Source organism: Callithrix jacchus, chromosome 14, assembly GCF_049354715.1.
Source record: "Callithrix jacchus isolate 240 chromosome 14, calJac240_pri, whole genome shotgun sequence".
In the NCBI taxonomy this organism is placed as follows: domain Eukaryota; kingdom Metazoa; phylum Chordata; class Mammalia; order Primates; family Cebidae; genus Callithrix; species Callithrix jacchus.
Genome location: NC_133515.1, coordinates 44,236,003 through 44,244,640, shown reverse-complemented (window position 1 = coordinate 44,244,640; position 8,638 = coordinate 44,236,003). Strand labels below are relative to the sequence as shown.

Below are 8,638 nucleotides of genomic sequence, written 5' to 3'. Positions count from 1 at the left end.
AAACCTGTAATCCCAGCTACTCAGGAGGCTGAGGCAGGAGAATTGCTTGATCCTGAGAGGCGGAGGTTGCATTGAGCTGAGATTGCACCACTGCACTCTAGCCTGGGTGACAGAGCAAAACTGTCTCAAAACAAACAAATACACAAAAATAAATAAAGTAATGCTATATGACTTTCAAAATTGCATCTTGAAAGGTAGTACAGCTTCCATCTAGCTCTCTTGCTCAGAATATGTGCCTTTGGAGAATATAAGTACATGAAACTACCATGCGGTAGAGAGCATGTGAACAGACCACAGAAAAATAGAGAGTCCAAGGAGGCCTGGTTGTTCCAGCCCCAGCAGTTTGAGTTTTCTCTGTCCCAGTGCCAGACATGTGAATGATTCTCAAGACCTCAAGATGACTGTGGCATGACCCCTGTCTCATGGCAGCCAGGTGATAAAATGTGAGTGGAATCACCTAGCTGAGCCCAGTTACTCACCAGAATCATGAGACCACAACAACACATGGTTTCACACCCCAGAATTGTTATTTTTTGGAGCAATAAACCAGCAGAATATTTCCAGATAAAAGTGGGTTTTAGCCTAGACTTCTGAATCTCCTGTACCTATACTCATTTAAATGGCCCAAGGCATATAAAGAAGGGAATTGTATTTTATTTTATTTTTCATGTATTTATTTTTGAGATGGGATCTTGCTCTGTCACCAGGCCAAGAGGGGAATTTTTATCCTGAGTGGCAAGTCTCCTCTCTAATACTGTAGCTGAATCCAAAGCTTATAGACACAAGTGATTTTAAAAAAATAGATTAATTGATTAGACTAGGCTCAGTGGCTCATGCCTGTAATCCCAGCACTTTGGGAGGCTGAGGCAGGTGGATTGCCTAAGCTTAGGAATTTGCAATCAGCCTGGGCAACATGGTGAAACCCTGTCTCTACTAAAATACAAAAAAATTAGCCAGGCATGGCGGTGTGTGCCTGTGATCCCAGCTACTTGGGAGGCTGAGGCAGGAGAATTGCATGAACCTGGGAGGCAGAGGTTGCAGTGAGCCAAGATAGAACCACTGCATTACAGCCTGGGCAACAGAGTGAGACTCCAACTAAAAAAAAAAAAAAAAAGATTAATTGGATTTTATCAAAATTAAGAATTCTTCAAAAAACACTTAACAAAAAGACAACCCACAGAATGGGAGAAAACATGTGCAATCATATATTGTACTCAGAATATATAAAGAACTCTTATAACTCAGCAATAAAAAGCAACAAATAAGCTAATTTAAAATGCACAAAAGATCTGAATAGGCATTTCTGCTAAAAAGGTACACACATGGCCAATAAACACATGAAAAGATGCTAAACATCATTAATTATTAGGGAAATGCATACCAAAACCACAATGAGATATTGTTTTACAGCCATTTGGGTTGCTGTGATTGAAAAATACAGACAATAACAAGTGTTGACAAAGATGCAGAATAACTGGAACTCTCATACAATGCTGGTAGAAATGTAAAATGTGCAACTGGTAGAAAATAATTTGCCAGTTTCTCAAAAGGTTAAAGAGTGTCACTATATGACACAGCAATTCCAGTCTTAATAATATACCCAAGAGGAATAAAAGCATATGTCTGTAAAAAAAAAACTTATACATAAATGTTCATAGCAGCATTATTCGTAATAGCCAAAAACTGGAAACAATGTCCAGTACAAAATGTCCAGTAACTGATGAGTGGATAAACAAAATATAGAATATTCATGCAATGCAATATTATTCCACAATAAAAAACAACTAAGTACTAATACATGCTACAACATGGATGAATCTTTAAAGCATTATGCTAAGTGAAAGAAGCCAGTAACAAAGGACCACATGTAATATAAAATATCAGGCTGGGTGTGGTGGCTCATGGCTGTAATCCCAGCATTTTGGAATGCCAAGGTAGGAGGGTCACTTGAGGCCAGGAGTTCAAGGCCAACCTCACCAACATCCTGTCTCTACTAAAAATACAAATATTAGCCAGGCATGGTGGTGCACACCTTGTAGTTCCAGCTACTCAGGATGCTGAGGCATGAGAATCACTTGAACCTGGGAGGTGGAGGTGAGCTGAGATCACAACACTACATTTCAGCCTGAGCGATAGAGTGAGACTCTGTCTCAATAAAACAAAATACAGTAAAATCAAATAAAGTAAGCAACTCTATAGAGACAGAAAGTAGATTAGTAGTTGCCTAGAGCTGAGGAGGCAGGGGGTGGGGGGCAGTGGTGTGGGGAGAAAATCACAGTGACTGCTAACAGTTACAACACTTCTTTTTGAGGTGATACAAATGTTCCAAAATTGATTGTGGTGATGGTTGCACAACTCTGTGAATATACAAAAAACTATTGAATTGTACACTCCACACAGGTAAACTGGTATGTGAATACCTCGACAAAGCTATTGAAAAAAAGAAAGAGATCCTTTTGTAGTTCATGAGCATAATGATTGGATATTCACACACATGTGTAAGATGTGCCACCCTTGAACCTTGTTACGACCTTGGCACGTTACCCATCTGACCTGAAAAAAATAAAGAAAAATAAAATTGTCGTAGATTGGTTTAGTCTAATGTGCAAAATACTCTGGCCTATTCGTAGAGAACTGGACAGGATATCCTGTGATGTGATGTATGGAGGGACTGTAGCAACATTTATGTCCGTTTCTCTCTCTCTTTTTTGTCTCTTTTGTCCTTTTCTCCTCCTCTCCACACACATATTATCTATTCTTTATTATCAGCTATCTATTGACCCAACAGTGTGGATAACAAAGCATCTGAAGACTCATTCTTATTGCTCCCAAGTCTATGGCAGCTGAGCCATTATTCCTATCTAGATAGGACTTGCTGCTGCATCTGCAATCAGCAGTCCATCTCAGCTGGGCTCTCTCTTGTAATGGGGGGTTGACTGGAACTTTTGGGGCTAGGATGACCTCTGCTTTTTTCCACGTGTCTTGGCATTCCTCCGGTGGGCTAGCTGGGACAAGCTGTCATGCTGCGGCAGAGATGCACTAGTGAGCATGCAGAAACGCACATGTGCTTTTCAAGCCCCTGCTCGTCTTGTGTCTGATAACATTCCATTGGCCTAGGTATGTTCCTGGAGAAACATTCAGTGACAGGAAGAAAGGACAACAAAGTTACAAGGCAAAGAGTGTGGAGCCAGGTAGCCTTTAATTGGGACCATTAATACAATGCATGGACTGCTTTATAAGTTCATGCTTATCTGTTTCATAAACTCTAGGTTGTTTAATAAAATTAGGAATGCAGTCATTCTCCCCTCCAAGTGAAACCTTTTTCTATTTTTATTTGTTATTACAAAAGTATAAGGAATGAGTCAGAGAATACAGACAAGTTAAATGAACATTAAAAAGTATGATACACCAGGCATGGTGGCTCATGCCTATAATCCCAGCACTTTAGGAGGCCAAGGTAGGAGGATTCCTTGAGCCCAGGAGTTAAGACCAGACTGCGGCAACATAGTGAGACCCTGTCTCTACAAAAATAAATTTTTTTTATGTGTGATATTGTCCCTTTCCTGGAGATAATCACTCTTGAGATAGTCTTCCAAATATTTATCTCTACATTTGTAATAGGTAAATATACACATATATATCTTTCTCATTATATATGTATAGATACATATATATGTGTGTATAATGAGAAATATTAATTTAGATTTGATGAAGTTAAATTTCACTGACTGATATGTAAAACTCACCTCTGCATGTGGAAATTCATTGTCTCCAGGCACAGCCATCTTGTGCTGTGTATAACTCTGTCTATGGAATGACACACTTTGGCTTCTGCAGCAGGCGTGACTTCTGGTATTCACATGGTTGGTAATATTACCACATGTCCCACAAGATGGTAAACGTTGACACATAAACGTTATATAGTCATCATGTATTTTCTTGAGAAATTAAAATTATTTATTTAAACATATACTTTATTTCCATTCCTTTTCTTTGAGCCCATTTTTATCAGTTTATTACTGGTATAAGGGTGTAACCAAACAAAAATATAAATAAAGAATCACAGGGCTGGGCATGGTGGCTCATTCCTGTAATCACAGCACTTCGGGGGGCCAAGGTGGGCATCACTGAAGGTCAGGAGTTTGAGACCAGCCTGGCCAACATGATAAAATCTTGTCTCTACTAAAAACACAAAAAATTAGCCAGGCGTGGTGGTACATGCCTGTAATCCCAGCTACTTGGGAGGCTGAGGCAGGAGAATTGCTTGAACCCAGGAGGTGGAGGTTGCAGTGAGCCAAGATCGCAACACTGCACTCTAGCCTGGGTGACAGAGTGAGATTCCAACTAAAAAAAAATAATAGATTTTCACCATACAATAAATACCAAAACCACTGTAACGAGAGTGTCCATCTCCCTTCTATATACTTTATTGCAGGATTGTTCAGCCCTTATTTCCTGCACACAGTTTATATAATCTAATCTAGAATTTCCCATGTTCCCCACTGACTCTGTTGCCTGGCTGGCCTGGTCCTACTTCCTTGTATACCAAATAGTCATCAGGAGCAGCCATATCTAATACTTCTCTCACCACTACTCAAGATTATAAAGAGTTCACCTTCCTCGCCTTATTTTATTGATAAGTGCCCAGCAGGCTGTCCTTGAAAGAGACTTGATAGCTATCTTGCCTCTGGAAAGAGTTGTGGGGAAAATACTGATCATTACTAGTGATATTCCAGTTTTAACCACATGTCACAATGAGGACTCTGTTTGCTACACACATGTCTTATACACTAGAGACAGAGTAGGAACTGAAGCACAAAGTGAAGGTTTACTAAACTCATTCCAGCATATCATAATGCAACTATGAATAATAATATGTGGCTAAAAAATGACAAATGAAACAAATGCTATAACAGATGGTGACTGGCCCACAGTAAACTTGAAGCATTGTCATCCTAATTATAAAATTATAGTAACTAAAACAATGTGACATGGGCATAGGGATAGACAATTGGCAGAAAAGAGAGAACAGAAATTGACCTGTGGATAAATGTGGGCCTGATAGATGACATATACATGGGGAAAAGAATAAATAGTACTGAAAATTTGGTTACCTACGGAAAAAATGAAAGTGGACCCTTACCTTACATCAATCATAAAAATCAATTCAGGGTCAGGCATGGTGGCTCACACCTATAATCCCAGCACACTAGGAGGTTGAAACAGGACAGATTGCTTGGGCTCAGGAGATCAAGACCAGCCTGGGCAGCATAATGAGACCCCTGTCTCTACCAAAAATACAAAATTTAGCCTGGCATGGTGGTGTGCACCAGGAGACTCAGCTACTCAGGAAGCTGAAGTGAGAGGATCACTTGAGCCCAGGAGGTCAAGGCTGCAGTGAGCCAAGATTACACCACTGCACTCCAGCATGGGTGATAGAGTGAGATATAATATTTAAATATTATATAAATATTTAAATATTTATATAATAGAATGAGTAGAAGAGCTTTATGACTTTGGGGTGGAGAAGGATTTTTTAAACAAAACACAAAAAGCACAAACCTTTAAAAAATGATTCATTGAAGACTACATTAAAAGTTTCGCATCCTGAATATGCAAAGAACTCTTGTGAATCAGGAAGAAACAACAGAAAAGAAAAAGCAATGCAAAAAAGATCTGTCAAGACATTTTACAGAATAAAAAATATGAATTGTTGCTGGACGTGGTGACTCATGCCCATAATCCCAGCACTTTGGGAGGCCAAGGCCAATGGATCACCTGAGGTCAGGAGTTTTAGACTACCCTGGCTAACATGGTGAAACCCCATCTCTACTAAAAATACAAAAATGACCGGGCCTGGTGGCACGTGCCTGAAATCCCAGGTAGTTGGGAGACCGAAGCAGGAGAATTGCTTGAACTTGGGAGGCAGAGGTTGCAGTGAGCTGAGATCACTCCACTGCACTCCAGCCGGGGCAATACAGTGAGACTCCTTCTCAAAAAAAATATATTCACATATGAATTGTCAATAAGTACACAAAATAGATGCTTGACCTCATCATAGTCACAGAAATGCAACATCAAACCTTGGTAAGCCATATTATCACTGCTAAAGTGTCAGAACCTCTGATTCACTGAGAGCATAAACTATACAACTAGTTGGCGAAACAGTTTGACATTTTATTAAAAGTGCACAAACCTTATGACTCAGTGATTCAATTCTCACATGTTTACAACCTAGAGAAAGCAAGGGTACCAGGAGACATGTACCCTTATCTTGTTTTCTGTTTGTTTTTGTTTTTATTATACTTTAAGTTCTGAGATACATGTGCAGAATGTGCAGGTTTGTTACATAGGTGTGCACGTGCCATCATGGTTTGTGCATCCGGAAAATGATCTTAAAACACTTTTTTGGGGGGGCTCCCACCTGTAATCCCAGCATTTGGGAGGCTGAGGCAGGCAGATCATGAGGTCAGGAGTTTGAGACCAGCCGGGCCAACATGGTGAAACCCCGTCTCTACTAAAAATACAAAAATTAGCCAGGCATAGTGGTGCAGGCCTATAATCCCAGCTACTCTACAGGCTAAGGCAGGAGAATCACTTGCACCTAGGAGGCGGAGGTTGCAGTGAGTCAAGATTATGCCACTGCACTCCAGCCTGAGCAACAGAGCAAGACTCTGTCTCAACCAACCAACCATTGTTTTTAATAGCAAACAAACCAACAAATATAATTGGAAGCAACTCATTGTTGATAGATGGGAGATAAATTGTGGGATGTTCATGAACTACAGTTGCATGGATCAACATGGTTGAATATAAAACACTGAGTGAAAAATATTATTATGTACTTTATTATGTATTTTATTTTATTTATTTATTTTTTGAGACAGAGTCTTGCTCTGTTGCCCAGGCTGGAGTACAGTGGTGCAATCTCAGCTCACTGAAAACCTCCGCCTCCTGGGTTCAATTGATTCTGATGCCTCAGCCTCCTGAGCAGCTGGGATTACAAGCATACACCACCACACCCAGCTAATTTTTGTATTTTTGGTGTTTTGCTATGTTCACCAGGCTGGTGTCAAACTCCTGACCTCAGGTGATCCACCCGCCTCAGCCTCCCAAAGTGCTGGGATTACAGGCATGAGCCACCATTCCTGACCTATTATGTATTTTAAACAATATTGTGTATCTAACAAATGCATGATAGTATAATTTTGTTTATATAAATTATAACTTTTAAAAACAGCAAAACCAAACAATATTTTTGTGGATACCTACGTGTGTAGAAATAGCATAAAAACATGCTAGTACATGAGAAAGAAGATACTCAGAATGATGACTACCCACCGGGAGAGAGGGAAGGAAATGGGTTTGGGGAGAGGTTCATAAACAGTTGCAACAGTGTTATTACTTGGTTTCTTTTTTGTAAATACCTGAAACAAGAGAACACACTAAGACTTTATGATGCTGGTGGTGGCTTTATGGAAGCCAGCATATTTTTTTTCTCTATATAGTCAATTAGTATCCATAAGAAACTTGTTTTTCAAAGACAAGAAAAAAAAAGTGAGGGAGGAAAGTGCTGATGGCAGCCGCCCTCGGGGAGCTGACTTCCGCACCAACTCCCTCTCTCATCCATGGCCTGCCAAGTGCCTAACAGGACTGTTGGCTGGGAGGGTCCGTCTGGGATTCTGCCTCCCTGCTGACTAAGGCACGTGGGGAGACATGAGGCTGGACTGAATCTGTCCCACTTTGACGTTCCTTGCCCTACACTAGACTTCGGGATGAAGGGTTCAGGGACAGTGGGCCCCGTCACACATTCTCCCAGCTGGCTACCCACCGTGCTTCTTACCTGCAGCCGCCCTGTGTGCCTTCGGTGAACACTGTGTCTGCTGCAAAGGAGGTGTCCAGAATGTGTTTGCTGAATTGACCCAAGCCATTATCAGCACTTCAGTGTGCTGGGAGGACATGAAAATAGCTGCACAGTGAAGTGGTGTTTGCTGGTGTCTGCCCTGTTCCCCGCCTCTGCCAGCTCTCTTGCAACATTCCCTGGCCTGTTTGCAGGAGGCTGACAGCAGGTGTTCAGACTTTTTAGGATTTGGGCTTAATTTCAGATGACCAGGACAACCTGGGCTCTTCTGCAATGAAAAACAGATTCTGCTGTTTTTCCTGCCTTTTTAACATTTCAAGCCAAGTTCCTATGCCCATCCACCCATATAAAACTTCCTTGTTCAGAAAGTCATCTGCACAACTGGCAAAGGCACCATCTCAGAGTTTTCTATTTTTACTCCTGTGTGTAATCAATGGGAACACACTGTGACGGAAATAAAAGAATTATGAATTGATAAGAGCAAACCATTGATATTTGCTTTTGTTCCTGGGCAAGCTAGTGAAGGAACATGTACCTAATGTGTAGAAATATAATGGTCATTTTATGCTTCTGTCTTTTTACAGAAACATTTCAACAATTTCTGTGTTTATTTTCAGGGAGAAAAAAATATGCTTTTTAGATTCAAATTGTGTAAGCTTGAAAAACATTTTCACACAGGCTGATTTTCTAGAAACATTGAAATATATTGTCAGCCCTGTCTTCTCTAAATTATTAGCCTGTGACTTCGATACTTATTTTCTGTCATTCTTTTATAAT

General features: G+C 40.5%; 1 long non-coding RNA gene and 1 other non-coding gene across 2 annotated transcripts; one reads left to right on the top strand and one right to left on the bottom strand.

Moving 5' to 3' along the window:
- On the bottom strand, window positions 1-8,143 carry LOC128929611 (uncharacterized). Its single transcript, XR_008476349.2, has 3 exons — window positions 7,844-8,143; window positions 3,747-3,849; window positions 1-102 (listed from the first exon to the last, which is right to left on the bottom strand). It is a non-coding gene; the product is annotated as an uncharacterized LOC128929611 (long non-coding RNA).
- On the top strand, window positions 2,451-2,554 carry LOC118147624 (small nucleolar RNA U13). Its single transcript, XR_004734066.1, has one exon. It is a non-coding gene; the product is annotated as a small nucleolar RNA U13 (small nucleolar RNA).
- Window positions 8,144-8,638: the final 495 nt, after the last annotated feature.